The 18199-nt window shown below is 40.6% G+C and overlaps 1 non-coding gene across 1 annotated transcript; it reads left to right on the top strand.

Annotated features, from left to right (window-relative positions):
- Nucleotides 1-8796: 8796 nt before the first annotated feature.
- Nucleotides 8797-8938, top strand: LOC116889500. Its single transcript, XR_004386447.1, has one exon. It is a non-coding gene; the product is annotated as a small nucleolar RNA SNORA48 (small nucleolar RNA).
- Nucleotides 8939-18199: the final 9261 nt, after the last annotated feature.

Genomic DNA, 18199 nt, shown 5'->3' with positions numbered 1-18199 from the left:
AGTTCTTTTTGTTTCTACTTGGTTAATTTCAGCCCTGAGTTTGATTATGTCCCCCCTTCTACTCCTCTAGAGGTGCATTTGCTTCTTTTTTCTAGAGCTTTCAGGCTTGCTGTCAAAATGCTAGTGTATGCTCTCTCTAGTTTCTTTCTGTAGGCACTCAGAGCTTTGAGTTTCCCTCTTAGCACTGCTTTCATTGTGTCTTATAACATTGGGTATGTTGTGCCTTCATTTTCATTTAATTCTAAAAAGTTTTTCATTTCTTTATTTCTTCCTTGACCAAGTTATCAGTGAGTAAAGCATTGTTCAGCTTTCATGTGTATGTGCAATTTCTGTTGTTTTTGTTGTTATTAAAGTACAGCCTTAGTTCGTGGTGATCTGATAGGATTCATAGGGTTAGCTGTAGAGGCCTATTTTGTGACTCACTACATGGTCAATTTTGGAGAAGGTACTGAGGTGCTAGGAAGATAGTTATATCTTTGGTTTTTTTAAGACTTATTTTATTTTATGTATGGGCACACTGTAGCTGTCTTCAGACACAATAATACAGAAGAGGCATCAGATCCTATTGCAGATGGTTGTGAGCCACCATGTGGTTGCTGGGATTTGAACTCAGGACCTTTGGAAGAGCAGTCAGTGCTCTTAACCACTGAGCCATCTCTCCAGCCCTTGTTTTAAGATGAAATGTCCCATACATATCTGTTAAATCCACTTGGTTCACAACTTCTCTTAGTTAATCTGGATCTCTGTTTATTCTCTGTTTCCATGATCTGTACATTGATGAGAGTGGGGTGCTGAAATCTCCCACTAGTATTGTTTGAGGTACAATGTATGCTTTGAGCTTTAGTAAAGTTTCTTTTATGAATATAGGTGCCCTTGCATTTGGAGCATAGATGTTCAGAATTGAGAGTTCATCTTTGTAGATTTTTCCTTTGATGAATATAAAAGTGTCCTTCCTTATCTTTTTTGATAGCTTTTGGTTGAAAGTCGATTTTATTAGAGATTAGAATGGGTGCTCTAGCTTGTTTCCTCATACCATTTGCTTGGAAAATTATTTTCCAGCCTTTTACTCTAAGGTAGTGTCTGTCTTTGTCTCTGAGGTATGTTTCCTATATGTAGCAAAATGCTAAGTCCTGTTTATGTATCCAGTCAGTCTATGTACTTTTAATGTGGAATTGAGTCTATTGATGTTGAGAGATATTAAGGAATAGAGATCGTCGTTTCCTGTTATTTTTGTTGTTAGAGGTAGAATTCTGTTTGTTTGTCTCTCTTTTGGTTTCATTGCAAGGAAATTATATTCTTGCTTTCTGTATGGTGTAGTTTCCTTCCTTGTGTTGGAGTTTTCCATCTATTATCCTTTGTAGGACTGGATTTGTGGAAAGATATTGTGTAAGTTTGGTTTTGTCATGGAATATCTTGGTTTCTCCATCTATGTCAACTAAGAATTTTGCTGGATATAGTAGCCTGGGCTGGCATTTGTGTTCTCTTAGGGTCAGAATGGATCTTCTGGCTTTCATAGTCTCTGGTGAGAAGTCTGGTGTAATTCCAATAGGTCTGCCTTTATATGTTACTTGACCTTTTTCCCTTACTGCTTTTAATATTCTTTCTTTATTTTGTGCATTTGGTGTTTTGACTATTACGTGACGGGAGGAGTTTCTTTCGGTCCAATCTATTTGGAGTTCTGTAGGCTTCTTGTATGTTTATGGGCATCTCTTTCTTTAGGTTATGGAAGTTTCCATCAATAATTTGTTGAAGATATTTACTAGCCCTTTAAGTTGGGAGTCTTCACTCTCTTCTATACCTATTATCCTTAGGTTTGAGCTTGTCATTGTGTCCTGGGTTTCCTGGATGTTTTGGGTTAGATTTTTGCATTTTACATTATCTGTGATGGTTGTGTCAATGTTTTCTATGGCATCTTCTGCCCCTGAGATTCTCTCTTCTGTCTCTGTGTCTGTTGGTGATGCTTGTATCTATGACTCCTGATCTCTTTCCTAGGTTTTCTATCTCCAGGGTTGTCTCCTTTGTGCTTTCTTTATTATTTCTATTTCCACTTTTAAGTCCTGGAGGGTTTTGTTCAATTCCTTCACCTGTTTAGTTGTGTTTTCATTTAATTCTTCAAGGGATTTTTGTGTTTCCTCTTTAAGGACTTCTGCTTGTTTACCTGTGTTATCCTGTATTTCTTGAAGGGAGTTATTTATGTCCTTCTTAAAGTCCTCCACCATCATCATAAAATGCGATTTTAAATCTAAATCTTGCTTTTCCAGTGTGTTTGGATATCCAGTATTTGCTTTGGTGGGAGAACTGGGCTCTGATGATGCCAAATAGTCTTGGTTTCTGTTGCTTAAGTTCCTGCGTTTGCCTTTCGCCATCAGGTTGTCTCTGGTGTTAGCCTATCTTGCTTTCTCTGGCAGTGGCTGGACCCTCCTGTAAGTCTGTGTGTCAGCACTTCTGTAGAACTGTTTTCTTTCAGCCAGATCTGGGTACAGAGAGCTGCTCCTTGGGTTTGTGTGTCCTGAAGTTCTTGGTAATAATGGAGACAGAAGAAATCTGGTTCCTACTTTATGCTCTCAAGTGTGTCAGAACTCCTGTGACTGGTCAGTTTTTGGGCTCAGCAGAAACCATAAGGTTCTTGCCCCTGACTTCCTCCTAGTTCCTGTGCATCCAGAGAACACTTAGTCAGGTTCCTCTGGGCAGTGAATATGAGCAGAAGTGGTGGTCTCCCCTGAGCTCTCAGGATTGTCTGCACTTCTGAGATTCCAGCTCTCTTCCCCACGGGATTTGGGTACCAAGTCAATTGACTTTCAAAGATTGCCTTTGTTGATTTTTTTTCTTCCACCAACCCCTGGATTGCAACTTAACAATTGCTTCTGAGTCCTTTCACAACTGCCAGGGACTTGGCCTGACTGAGGGCAATAAGAGAATGAAGAAAAAACAGACACACAGAAAGTCTGGGGGCAGGTGGACTGTGCTCGCAAAAACTCTGAAAAGTCAGAGAGTTTATTATTCACAATTGAACAGAGACACAGGGTTATTGCATACTTCTGAAAAAGAAATGGAGTTACTACATACAGATAAATAAGCAGACAAGATTTATGGCTCACAGTTGGATCGAGGAGGCAGGTTTAGCTAATCTTGGTAGTAACAATCTCTAGGGGAGCAGTGTTTATATCATTAATGTCTATGAGAAAGAATCTATGGTAGACACTTTTCCAAAACACAGTTTTACTCTCAACTTGACTGGTGATGCGGCTTCACCACTCTCAGAATGTGTCTGAGGGCTTTGATATCTTTGGATCCTCCAGTATTTAATTTTAATCTGATATAGTCTACCATAGGTTCTTTTCCCTGAATACTTATGGTGTAAACACTGCTCCCCAGACACAGGACACACACAGGGCCTCCTCTACTCCATACAAATTGCAATATGGCGAAACCAGGAGATAAATCAGTTCTTCCCACATACCCAATGGCCGAGACATTGCTCATATCTATTGTAATGACTGCAGTTCTAACATGGATGATAATTTTGTTTGCATTGACAAGAATAGCACTTTTTTTTATTAACTTGAGTATTTCTTATATACATTTCGAGTGTTATTCCCTTTCCCGGTTTCCGGGCAAACATCCCCCTCTCCCCTCCCCTTCTTTATGGGTGTTCCTCCCCATCCTCCCCTTGCTGTCTCTTCCAACAATCTAGTTCACTGGCGGTCTCAGTCTTAACAGGACCCAGGGCTTCCTTCACTGCTGGTGCTCTTACTAGGATGTTCATTGCTACCTATGAGGCCAGAGTCCAGGGCTGAAGTCCATGTATAGTCTGTGGTAGGAAGAATAGCACTTTTAAATGAAGATTTATGCTGTGTTCTTTCGGCAATATGAACTACTTTCCTTAATTGGCCAGATTTTTAAATACTAAAAGGATATTTTCTTGAATGTTTGTGCTTTGTACAACAGAAAAAGTTGATACATATTTTTCAGTTTTGTGTTGTGTTGTTATTAACATTATTGCTATGATATTTTAAGGTGTATTTATTTATGTGTATGGGTGTTTTGTCCTCATGGATGCACATAAGACTAGGACATCAGCTTAGCTCAACCAGGAACCAGGCTCCTGTCATGGTTAAGAGGACTAGCTCCTCTTTCAGAGGCTCTGGGTTTGAGTCCCAACACGCAAATGGTGACTCCCAACTATTTATAACTGTAGCTTTAGGGGATCCAATGTTCTCTTCTGGCCTTCATGGGTACCAGGCATGCACGTGATACACAGACATACATGTAAACAAAACAACTCCATACACAAAATAAACTTCAAAAAGGTATCTTTACTAAGATCAACAAGGAGCTTGTTTATGCATTTTACAAGTAGATCAAGTCATTATCAGTGTTTTTGATTGTCTAGCCTTAAGAACATCATGGTGGGGCTGAAGAGATGACTCAGTGGTTAAGAGGACTTGCCACTCTTCCAGAGGTTCTGAGTTCAATTCCCAGCACAGATAACTTTCTATAACTACAGTTCAGTGGGAGCAGGGGTCAGAGCCAACCCTTGGAGGCTTCCCTCTCACAGCCTCCACTACTCCAACAGCCATCTGTTACTGTGTCTTCACCATATCGAAAGGTAGCATAAGTGTGGCAGCTACCTTTCCTGAGATGCCACCAGGCACAAAAGCTGACTCCTACACTTGTCTGGTCTTTTGGTCTTAGCTCATTCTATCAGATTTTTTTGCCAGCTCATAGTTGAACCTGTGAAGGTCACATCTTGAAGGGTTGTGCCACTCCAACACCATCACAGTAAGTGCCACCCCTACCCCTTGCCACCACATCATGAAAACAGGTAGCTAGCTTCCGGTATGACATGTGCCAAACCTGCAGCTTGGTCTGCACAAGCTCCAGGGGACAGATCACAGTCACAGTGCCTTTGCAGGTGAGGGTACCAGCCACCATAAAGTAAAAGAAAAAAGAAAATCAGTTAAAAAAAATACCAAAGTCAAACAAAAATTGAAAAAAAAAATGGAATCCATTTTGTGTTGGCTAGCCACCATTGAGCATGGAGCCTACCCTTGCATATGGTTGATATACCCATTGGCAATCCATTAGAGAAAACTGATTTCACTTTCCCAGCAGCTATCAATTATAATACCTTCTTGGTTGGAGTGGGAATTTATGTCTACTTTCCCTTCTCAGTGTCTCAGATTTTGAGGTTACTCACTATCACTGTATGAAGGTTCATGCATGATTTTAGCTATAATATTGTTTCTTTTATAAACTTAGGTGTCCTTGTTTTGGCTTATAAGTGCTTAGAATTGTAATATATTTTGGTGGATTTTTCTTTTAATGCCTTTGTAATATTTTTCCTTATCTCTTTCTATTGATTAGCCTCAGTTTGAAGTCTGTTTTGTCAGGTATTAAAGTTACTACACTTGCTTGTTTCTTGGTTCCATTTGCTTGGAATACTTTTTTTTTTTATTATTTTACCCTGAGGTGATGTCTGTCCTTGATAGTAAGGTATGTTTCTGGAATACAGTAGAAAGATGAAGCTTGTCTTCTAATCCAATCTTTTTATTGGGAAATTAAAACCACTGATATTGAGAGCTATCTATGAGCAATGTTTACTGGATCTCTTGTTTTATTGTTATAGTTGGTTTTTCTGCCTTATTTTCTGGGGTTATTTTTTCCTCTGCCTTCTTGAGCATTGTTAACCTATTTAGATTTAAGTTTTCCTTCTAGTGCCTTACGTAAAGTTACGCTGATGGCCAGGAATTGCTTAATTTTGCTTTTATCATGAAATCTCTGGCTATTGTGATTGATAGTTTTGCTGGGTCTGTGCTCACACCTGTGGTCTCTTAGAGTCTGCAGGATATCTCTTCAAGCTCTTCTGGCTTTAATGGTCTCCATTGAAAACACAAGCATTATTCTAATTGGCCTGCCTTTATATGGACTTGATCTTTTACCCTTGCAGCTTTTAACATCTTTTTTTGGTTCTGTATACTTTGTGTTTTGATTGTTATGTGTACTAGGGAGTCTCTTTTCTAGTTCTATCCATTTGTAGTTAGTTTGCATCATGTAACTTGATAGGCATCTTTTCATTTAGATTGAGAAATTTTTCTTCTACAAATTTGTTGAATATTTTCTCTGCCTTTAACGTAAGTTTCTTCTCCTTCCTCTATTCCTGTTATTTATAGATTTGGCCTTTTCATGGTCTGTGGCTAGGTTTTTTTATGTTTATTTACCAGACACTTTCTTCCATGTCTTGTACTCTTTTAGTGAGTTTCTAAATTTTTCATTCCTGCTTTTATTCCATTTTTACTTTCGTTCAATGATTCTATTTCTTTGTTAAATTGTACTTTCATGTCTTAAATTGTTTTCAATATTTTATTCAACTTTCATTTGTGTTTCCACAGTCATCATTAAGGGTTTATTTATATCCTATTTAACATCTTTGAACATATTGATAGCTGGTATTTTGAAGTCTTCATCTTCTGCTTTAGCTAATTTGCTTTTTTGGCTATGCGTGGGGGTGGGGGGTTTGCAATAGGATTGCTGTATGACTTAAGAAATGAACTTTCATCTTTTCTTTGCATCTTTTTTTTACATTTCTAATAGTAGATAATGTTGTGTTTTATAGAAAAGAAAAGGCAAAGAAGCCAGGGATATGTTTGGTGGAGGGTTGGTATGGTGCTGAGCATCCCTTCCCCATAAGGTACAAGCCATACAAGGAGTATAGTTTAGAATAGAGTTTATTTAGGGCATGGGGATGGGAGTTGAGGGGGTAGTAGAGACAGAGGGGAGAGTAATGGGGAGAAAGGGGACAGAGGGTGAAGAGGATAAAAGAGCAAGAGAGCAAGAGAGAGAGGAGTGGGCAAGCAGCCCCTTGTATAGTGAGTCAGGTATACCTGGCTGTTGCCAGGAAACTGTGGGGCAGAGCCTAGAAGAAATGCCAAGAGATAAAAAGGCATCACTACACAACCATCAGTTTTACTTGTTGGACTTTCTCCAAATAAGCATCTTGTTTAGGCTGATATAGTTAGGAAGGTTATCAAATTCTTTTCATTAATCCTATACCACTATAATACCATTCACACTTTTATTTCAGGAAGTGTTTAAATTATATTTTCACCAAAAGTTGGGAACTGGAGTTTTAACTCATTCAAGCTTTGAAAATTATCAGCCAAATAATCTATATGGAAAAGCCTGGCATCAAATGCACAGCAGTTTGTCAAACTTGTCTCATTGTCAATGCTACATCATATGTACTAAGAGTTCTTCATGTGACTTTGGCTTCTCCCAGTATGATACTTTTAGGGTAATTAATTACTCTTCTCAGGGTGGCATACTTCCATAATTCTAGAAACAGGAACTGTCTGGCCCCAAACGAAGATGGTGCCACTTATTTTATTGATGATAGCAGTCTCAGGGCCCACTCATAGTCAAACAGGTGAGAAAACAGATTCTCTCCCTGGGTAAGGAATCACAAGATCACATGTAGATCATGTCCAGCTGGAAAAAATCAGCACTGAGAAATACTTTTGGAAAATGTAATCTGCCACAGCTAATTTCTGACAGTGAGGAAAGAATATGGACAATAAATTCTCAGTCTCACAGATCTTTCCAATCTCTACTTATCTTTTGCTCACATGTGATTTGTGGGCCACAATAACTTCCTGGGTTATTAAGAAAAAAATGTTAACTTGGAGCCAAAATGCACTGATTCCCTTAAGAACCTTGTGTTTCCCTTTTCCCAGTGGCCACATTTTGTTATAACCCATAGAGTCTTGCAATGGAGTGCTAGAGGGAAAACAGAAGAAGTGTTTAAAATGCCTTTGTAGGGTCATTTACCTGTCACAAAACTCAAGTAATACAGATCTAGTATTGTGGGCCCCTACGGGACTGGGAGGCTTCTAATAAATACATAGCTCAGTATTTCATGCTGCAAAGTGACCATTCCTGATCCAGTTAGTAGCAGAAATTGTAACTGATGCCTTGACCTAATGAATTTGGCCAAAATTCAATCACAGCCTGTCTCAACCTTAAATGAAGTCACTATAAAGCCAGTTAAAATTCACGGGTTACTACTCCTCATCAAGAAGCTTCTCTTTATAGCAAATGAAGACCACCACAAAAAAAAAAAAAAAAAAACACAACTAGACACAATGGAAAAGATCGGTGGACCATTGGGAGACTAACACCATCACCTTCACATATCCTTCATCTATGGTCCAGGGAACTTAATCTCAGAAGGAACTTGAAAGATGGTGAAGCTCCCAGAATACCAGTAAGCCTACTTAGAAACAGTTTCTCCCAGAGATGGCTGCATAAACAAGACCAGAACTATAAAAATAGCAACGGGCATGCTAACATGGAAGGGAGAAATTTTAGGAGTCTACCCCTAGATAAAGAAAGTAGATAGAGTTGGGGATTTAGCTCAGTGGTAGAGCGATTGCCTAGCAAGCGCAAGGCCCTGGGTTCGGTCCCCAGCTCTGAAAAAAAAGAAAAGAAAAGAAAAAAAAGTAGGTAAATATTGATTGCTGGGAGAAAGAAATTTAGCAACTCCCAGGGATGATCCCCTTACTGGTTGTCCAATGCAGAGGGATCAGCCTTGAAACCATATACACACAAACAACAGAAAATGGACTCATTTGGGAGATAGTCAGCATATGTCTTGCAACAAAATACAATCAAAGAAAGGGGCTGTCAATTTAAAAGTGGTAGGCACGGAAGGGATGAAAGAGGGGTAACTTAGAAGCCTGGCAGAAGGAAAGGGGGAGAAGTGATGTAATTCTATTTCAATTAAAACATTCTTAAATCCCTCTTTGTGATGTTCAAAGAGACACTTTGTTGGCAGTCTCGTTCTTCTATCAGTCAGGGCAGAACAAATGGTAGTCCTTTGTTCATCCTAGCTTGATGCCTGGCTTAATAGACAAAACTCTCTTATGCCTAGGACTCATAAAAGCTAAACCAAATCAAGTCAAATCCAGGTAGCAAAGCACAGGAGGAGGGAGACAGACAGAAATCTGTGGACCACCATGTCACGCACAGACCTGCTCTCCAGTGATGGCACAGCCTGGCCCACTGACACCCACTTGCCACCATACCATGCAATATGGATGAAGAATGTTGCCCAGTGGCCAGCCCGTATCAGCAGCCACCACAATGTGTGAGTATGTGATCGGCAGACGTGGAAAGAGAGAGAGCAGCTTGAGCATGATGAAGAGAGGTGCAACTGGAGACTCGAGGGTGGAGAAGAGTAGTCTGTTATGAGTAGACAGCCCAGCCACCTAAGGCAATAGTGAGGTCCCAGATGGGGCTGCCACCATGGGCCATGTCTGGGTCTGTGGCTGTGCAGCGACTGGGGTCAGGAGCCTGCTTTCCCTCCCCCTTCCCTCACTGGATACAGTGCTTAGAGTGAGCTGGTGCCCCTCTCACCAGTGGCAGGACCTCAGGAGGAGCAGGCCTGCACCTGGAAGGGAAAGGGGCAGCTGAGCCAGCACTGAGGAGAGAGCCTCAGGGAGAGCTGGCACCAGGCTTGGGTATGGTGCATGTTTGTCACCCCTTACTCCTCACCATTTGCAGTGGTATGGAGACCTGGCCCTGGAGTCATGAAAGCAGGAGAGCTGGCCCTGCCCCATCACTGGGTGTAGCACTCAGTAGAGAGGGCCTGAGCAATAGAGTAAAACTGACCCTGATGGCAAAGACACAGGTTAGCCAACCCCTCACAGCCTGTGATATTTGCAAGTTTGGAACCCAAACATTGACTGGGCAGCACACTGGAGCTGTCTCTGAAGGGATGGATGTGGGTGAGCCAGCCCAGAAGGCATGAGGGCTAGAGAGCTGACTGCTTCCTGCTGATGGCAGCACTGGGTGGACTAGCTGGAACAGCGCTGGGAAGCTCATTCTGGTGGTGCAGATAAGCAAGAGCTGGTGGGCTGACCAGCTCAGCCACCACCCAGGCCCAGATCCAGGGCTCGGAATTGATCCATCCCAAAATCTATATCATCTGCAAATGGTTGGGACATGTGAAAGGGCCAGTTCTACTGATCCAAGGCTGCAGGATCTCCACGAAACAGAGCAACAACAGCATAACCAGGAACAGTCCCAATGAGGATCCCAAAGTGATGATGTCACAGAAGTCAGAGACCTCAGACCAGACCAATGACTCATTGCAATGAACATATGCAATTGATAATGTGTGTGGACAGAGAGATGCTGTGGGGACACACTGGCAGCATACTACAACTACAAAGAGAGGACATTTTCTATGTGTTTTTGTTGTTTGGGTAGTTTTTTTTTTACTTTGGTGAGGAGGGAGGTTTAAAGGGTGAAGGTCATATATGAGAAGATGAAGAAATGAGAGAGACTGGGGTGCATGTTGTGAAACTCACAAAGAATCAATAAAAAAGTTTAAAAAATTGAAAAGAAAAGAAAAAGTCATGGGTTATACTACTGAAAAATAAAAATAAAGTGCATGCTTGGGTACAGGGACATCTATTATGCTAGAGATGAATTTTGCATTTTACAGGTGTGAAACTACCTTCCTTCTTTATGGTCCCTTCTCCCCATACCAATGAAAAGTGTTGCTTTGCCATCCTGTGACCTTGGAGCTTCCCAGGGCATCATGTAACAATGTGCTCAACCACATTTCCATTGCTGATTATCTCACTCTGGAAGTCCTTTGTGGCATTATTACCTTCCTTGCTGTTTTCACCACAGAGCCTATCAGGCTGCCATTTGGATCTTTTCCCACTTCCATTAATTGCACATGATATTCAAGTTTTCTAGCACTTTGCTTCTTTCCATCAATCTCTTCAAGGATTTTTCATATTAAAGTGTTATATTTGGGTTCCAACATGAGTACAGTTTTGGAATGAATTGCATAAATAAAAGTGACGAACAAGCTAGAATACTTTGGGGCCCTGGACTTTAACCAGGAGGATATTTTATTATAGCTTTCAAATAATTCTAATATTGCTTTTATTGGAAGGAAACATTTGTGTCTCATCAATTGTGTGTCTGGTGACACATTCATCTTAAAAATAAAAACAAGCCTTCATAGTAGTTATAATTCTGTATATTAATTACATATAGGGAACTAGTAATATTCTTTATTATCTTTAAATGTATATGGCCAGAGATGGAATTGCCTGATGACTTATCTCTGCATTAAAAGATAAAAATGTAGTTTGGAAAATATACAGAACATACAAGTATATCGGTAAGGTTAGGTAAAGCGGGGTGTTCTGTAGAAGTTCTAGTTTTTAAATTGTCTTCATCACCAGAACCATTTTCAAAATCAACACCGATGGGAATAAAAGTTAGAGCAAGTATTTTCCCCTGACTAGTACTTGTTATGCCCCTTAGAATTAAGTAAGACAGCAGGAATGAATTACTTTGGTTTGCTTCCTAAACAGAAGTGCCCAAAGTGCACATCTGACTGAAAAATGTTGTTTTGCTACAGAATCCATAGTATTTTTTTTAATTTTTTTAGTCCCAGTGCATAAAGACTCATAATGGCTTTGTGGCTCCTCCCATTGTCCAGTTTCAGTTCAAGCTTTAGATGATCCAGTTTCCAATCCGTAAAGCATACACATGTGTTGAGAGCTTTTTCAGCTCTGCAACAGTTTTGCCTAATGTGAAAGGGTAACCTCAATCAAAGGTTTGAGTTGGAGGTAAACAATTTTAGCTCCTTGATTCCTCCGGTGGAGCTTCAAAAAGCTAATTTGATTGAGCTGATAACGCTGTGAACACCCGCGTTATTTTTTAAGTGATTGTTGTCCTTTTCTCCCCCATCGCTTGGCATTAGGAGCTGGGGGCTCGCTCTCGTTTGCTCTGTGCTAGCCACCCCGAGCTTCAGGCCTGCTTTGAGGACTGCTCTGTGCTGATCACACTGGAGTAAAGAGCACAAATAAAGGATTAAGGAAGGGCTGGTGCCTGAGTCACCCCAGGCCTGTTCCAGGTCACATGTGCCTCTAGACTATGTGACATTTAGATGTCTCAGGTCACCCCAAGACAGATTATCCTCTAGTCCTCTCTTGGCTTCACGACCTGTACTTGGAAGCTCTTGTGAATCCTCCTCATCCTTCAAGAGAAAATAGATGATGAATGTTCAATGGTGCACAAACAGGCGTGCTTTCCTACTCTGCTGTACCAACAAGAAGCCATTGTGTCTTAGGTAATGAACCAAAACTCTGGCTCTCAGAGCAAATCATTTTCTCGCTGTCTCTCCTTTCTCATCTCATTCTTTCTTCCCTCTTCTCCTTGCCCCCCTTTCTTTTTCGTTTTCTCTTTCTTTCTCTGATTCTTTTTTTTTCCCTTTGGCAGGAGTCTCGCCATGTAGGCCTGCCTGACCTGGAACTTAACTATTTAGATAAGCCTGGCTGCGAACACAGAGCAATCTGCCTGCCTCTGCCTTCTCAATACTGGGTTTACAGACATGGCTACCTCATTCAGCTTGCTGTATCAGGCATCCTAAGGAAGGGTCTCCTGTCCCAAGCCTCTGTTTCCAGAATCACAGTGTATGATTTCAGCTGATTCACTGGAATCAAGATGTTGGCAAATAACCATAATATCTGAGGACCACAGACTGTTACATAATCATCCTTTGGTGGAGACAATGAGGTCATATGGTTGCCCATCTAATTGCTGATCAGGGACACGTTTGATGGCAAATAATTTGCTCGCTGGCCCATAACTTAATTACTGAGTGTCTGAATCAACAAAGCTTTTAGATGTAGGTCTTGCCTAATGGTGCATTTGTTAGAGATCATTGCCTTCATTTGGCCCTTAAATGAAAGGTCTGGGGGATATGACGAACCATTGCCAACACTGTTCTCTATGACCTCATGTTAGAAAATATGTCAATTCCCACGGTTTATTCTCTAGTCAGCAATGGGCTTTATTGTTTATGGCCAGGGCCAAACAGAACTAGTGCCTCAGACTGTCAAATACTGGTAAAACTTCTGGTGGAAGCCCAATTTGAGGAGAAATTAGTGTTATTCAACTTAGAGATAATGGTTTCCATTCCCTATCTCATAAACTATGTTGAGAGAGGTCAAGCAGGCATGTGCAAACTTTTGGCATTTTCACACAATGTTATCCTCAGAGTTCCTGCTTGACAAGCACACAATCAAAACATACACACACACACACACACACACACACACACACACACACACACACACAAAGTGTTTTAAGTAAAGTTTATGATTTTTTATTAGACTGTATTCACAGCTATCCTGAAGTATTTGTGGCCTTCAGTCATAAGTTAAATATACCTGGAGGAATAAGCCAAGAGAGTCTATGGGTGGGCAGCTGCTAAGAGAAGATGGCCTATTATAGATCAAGGAGTCCCATGGTTCTCCTACTTAGCTTAAGTGATTCCCCCCACCATGGATGACGCGTTAGTGTATTCTATAAATACTGTTGAAAAGAACTTCTCAGAACACTGTCCTGTGTAGAGCAATGTAGAAGAGCAAATGCTGATAAGTCAGGGTAGAAAGATGGCAAATAAGAGAGACCTGGACATGTCCACCCATAAACATCTGAATAGTGATAAAAAATAAGGTACCTCCCTCCTGGACGACTATCATCGTAGCCCCAATGCCTTGTAATGAATTCAAGACTTGGAAAAATATTACTTTTTGAGGATTATAAATTTCTTTTTTTGGTGTTTTGATTGTTCAAAGTTTAAAGAATCTTGGTCTATGTATTGTTGTTATTTTATCCCTAAAGACCACTGTCATTTCCTATTTCTTCAGTTGCAACTTTAAATAAGCACAAGAATTTAAATAATTACAATGAAATTGGATGTATCTATATGATTTTTAGAACACTAAACAAAGGCCTAATTTCCAACACTGAGTGGGAACACCCAGGTCTTGAGTTCCTGGCCTTCTAGAAGTTTAGATGTCTCCCTTGGCCTCTTCTGGCACTCAACACCTCCCACCAAATGCAAGTCTAAGCCCAGGAATCTTCCTGTGTGGCCAGAGCCTGAACACAGCAGGAAACAAAGAAAAACAAAATCACCAATGAAGCCTTCCCTGTTTCATTTGGTTGTGTTTCTTTCTAAAGATTGCCTTAGAGATAAAGGATGATGGCTTGTATAGGAGCGTGAACTACAGATTAGTGTGTGATCACTGTCCTGTCGAGTGCATTGTAGATGAGCAAGTGTTGACAAATCAGGGTAGAAAGACAGGACAAATGGAGACCTGGAAAGGGAAAAGAGCCTCTCACCCCCATGTCTAGTTTAAAGACTCAGTAAGCAAGAACTCCAGCACCATTTGTTGTGAAAGTGGCCAACCTAAAGTCAATAGAGACACTGCAAGTAAACCAAGTGTAAAGTGGGAAATATTAAGTCTTGGATCAGGTCTCATTCTTTTCCCCAGACATCATCTGAGAACTTTGATTACCGATAAAATGTTGTACCTTCCTGCATCTGTGACATCTATATGGCTACCTTATAAATTGTAATCCTGCCAAACACCCATGAGAGCAATCCTTAGTTTTTTGTTTAGATTCCTTAGCAATACTTTGAGGATAATTGCTTCTAACTCTCCCAAAATCCTAATATTACTATTGTAAGACGAAAATGAACTATGACTATTTTACAGGAGCCCATAACCATGCTCTTGAGTATGCCTTAGCTTTCTCTCTGAGTGCCTGTATCTTGATCCTCATGCTCAAGCCCAATGGCCCCATTAAAAAATATCTTACCAAAAAAAAAAAAACAAAAACATCAAACAACAACAGCAAAACTCTGTTTTTCCTCAACTTCTTTATTTTGTCAAAATCACAAATCCTGGTTTGACCTGAAAAGATAAAGGGGACTCCTCGAGCTGCTTCGGTCAAGAGAGTGGAGTTGTAGCTCCTTCCCTTTCTCCCTAGACAATAAAAAGCGAGAATAGCTTCCAGAGAATTGTGGATCCTCCCTACTTCTGTATTCCTGGAACCCATCAGCCACCCACGCAACACAATGGAACAAAACCTGCCCTACCCATCTGAACTCACAATCCTATTTGCAAATGAGATTTCAGAGTGCAGGCCTGCATGTGCTTGGCAGCTCATCTGCAGGCATTAGAAGCCCAAGGGAAAAGTCTTTCCTTCTGGAATCTGCATCTTAATACAGCCTCACTGAGTCAGTGAGAGCTGGTCACAAAAAAGAACCCTGGTATCCAAAAGTGTGGTTTCTCATAGTCAGTGGTGTCCAGCAATTATTTTGTTCAGGAGAAGTCAAATGTTAATGAATTGATTTTTCTCCTTTAATAAACAAGCACAGAGATGAAGGTTGTGAGGTCCAGAGCATCCCAGAAGCACAAAACGATTGCTTAATTGAGGTTGCTTTCCTTTTTCCAAAGAACACCTTTAAGTGATGATACTGTTAAGGCTGTAATCTTACTTTATGGCTGAATTCCCTGTCTTGTAATCAGCATTTGTTTTTGACAGTGTGATTTGCTTTCGGTACAAGATCTAAACAAGTTTGGTCCTTTGCTTAAAGAAACAAAATTGAAGTCTGTTCATGAGCTCTACGGGTTTTCTTAGCCTGGCAACATGCTGGTGGCTTGCAGTCTCCTCTAGTGAATGCTCTATGTGTGGCTTGCTGAATGAATACACGATTGTGTCTGAATGTTATAATATATCCCTGCCTTCAAAGGAACACAGAAATTTCATTAATGCCATGTGAGTCAGAGAACAGCAAAGGGCCACACTGATGCATACATTCAGCATCAGGTTAAAAATCCCAAGGGGGCACCAATTAGCAAGTTAAATGCAGTTTCTATTTCAAGCTAGATTGCAAAGCAATGGGATAATGCCACAGGCCTTTAAAGGGAACGAATTTTAATTGATCAACCTGTAGTCCTTGAATCCAAATGAGCCCTCTTCTCATTCCCAAGGGGAAACCCTAATTCTAGGTCAGCTGAAGAATGTAGGAGAGTATATTTCACAGGATGGCACATTCAAATTAGTAGTGTTCTTTCCATGGACCTAATCATAATGGAAGGCTTGTTTGTAAATCCTCTAACTACTTGTGTTTAAAACCAAGGGATTCATTTGGGTAATTGTCACCCACTCCCACCCCACCCCCATGCCCTGGGCTCTGCTGCTAGAATAGCACTGCCATGTATTCAGTAACCTTGGAAACAAAGATAATTACTTTCCAGTGTTCACTCAAAAAAAGATCACCAAAATGAGTGGTGGGGAATGACTCTGTGTGGCCCTTTTCTATAGGTGCTGTTCTGCAAAAGAGAGAATTTTCCAAGCATCTCTCTTCCTTGGGCCCCAGTTGGGCCCTCTCTTTAGTTCTGTATCAAGCACCATGGGGAGGACCTGAGCAAATAGAATGTTTTTGCAAGGTGCTCATGCAGATGAATTTGCTTCCCCCAGCACATTAAGTTAGTTCCCTGAGCACATAGTGAACATCCAGGAAATGTTGGTAAAGTGATTGCTACATTCAGATTCTAGTGGAAATCATACCATTGCAGATCTGTACTGATAACTGGTACCACTGGTTAGGGGGAGGGGGTAATCCTCCAAATATTCAACTACTCGAACCTTGTTTATCTTTCATAGAAAAGGTTTATGAATAATATGTTTTTCTTATAGATACTTAACATAAATAAGCCTGACTCAAGATGATACATGGCATTTCTGTTTTGGGATGTAATCTCATTATGTTGTCCAGGGTAGTGTTGAACTATTTGGCTCCAGCAATCCTCCTGCCTCAGCCTCCCAAGTGATTGACACTACAGATACAAGCCACACCAGGTTGACTGATGTATGGGTGGTAGTTGTGTTTGTGTGTTTTGTTGGGAACCAAACCCAATAGTAGACAAGTGTTCTACCACCGAGCCATATACACAGCTCAAAATAAATATTTTAAGAACTACTTAGTATAAAATACGTGAATTTTGAAAATGGTAACCTCATTGAAAGCAAAGATTCTTCTTTTCCTATAATGTGTGCTCTGTCCAATGACTAATTCGATATGAAACTTTCCATATCATATAGAGAATGAATTTGAAACTTAGCAACATTGCATACATATTAAATTCAAAGCTCTCCTAAATCTACTGAACTTGTCTCATAGCTTCACTCTGTATTATGCTGCAAATGTGCCTTGAAAGACTTATTAAAATGTGAAGACAGTTTTTATAACATTAAACCAGACTTTAATTTTGAATCAGAACATAGATAATCTATATTTAAACAAAGCGAGCACCGAGGTAAATTTTATAGCCCTAGCCAACCGTCCCAGAGAGGAAGAAGTAAGACAGCCTGAGACATCACAGTCACATGTCGTTTAGAACCTGCTGTGCCTGCAGAAGATAGGCTGGCACAGTTTGATGTTCCCTGCCTGGTATATGTATAGCAGATGTAGATGACCAAGCTAGACCACAGCCTGGCAAAACACCAAGGTAGGGGGGAGCCAACAAGACAACCAGCCAATCTTTCTTTCGGAAAACAACCTCTACAGAATGGAAATGCAAGAGAGTCTTTTCCACTTGTAACATTCAGAATATGGCAGTGACTCCCTCTGAAACAACTATAGCGATTATTATCTGCTCCAGAAACACTGCTAAAATCTGTTCGCATTTGGTTTCAAGCAGTCTGCTGTTTGATAACCTGGTCCATCACTGTGAGGTTGCTTATATGCTTCTTCTTGGGTTATAATAGTAGGTATTAAAGTTATCCTCCTGTGCCCCTCCTTCTTCCCCTACCCCTCTATTTGGTATAGGGCCTCCATATGTATCCCAGGTTAGCTTTGACCTAGTGATCCTACTGCTTCAGCTTACAAGTGTTGGTATTCCAGGCCTGTACTGCTGTCTGGATAAATCTCCATCTTGGCAAGATATACAGTTTGCTCCCTTTGCACAGCTATCATGTGATCGTCCCCTCTCTTCCGTTCCCATCACCCTTTACCGGGTCTTAAAATGAACTCTGTTTCATCTTGAATATAAGATTTCTGACCCTTCATGGAACTGAAATGCACTCAACGAGCAGGTCATCCTCGGATGGGAAATAACATCAGTACAAAATTTCTCGTGCAATATTTAAGTTCATATGCAGTGATCAGCCAGTCATAGTGTTTTCCATGGTACCTCATAAGTCCCTACATAGGCAATATGGGATTTGACTCCCTAGTACCTCATAGTTTTCTTTACTTTACAGAACATGTAGCTATCTGAAGGTAGGAAAATTAATTTGGTGTAGATTTATA

The sequence above is a fragment of the Rattus rattus genome, chromosome X, assembly GCF_011064425.1.
Source record: "Rattus rattus isolate New Zealand chromosome X, Rrattus_CSIRO_v1, whole genome shotgun sequence".
Lineage (NCBI taxonomy): Eukaryota > Metazoa > Chordata > Mammalia > Rodentia > Muridae > Rattus > Rattus rattus.
The sequence above is the reverse complement of the archived record's forward strand: the minus strand, read 5'-3'. Positions and strand labels throughout refer to the sequence as shown.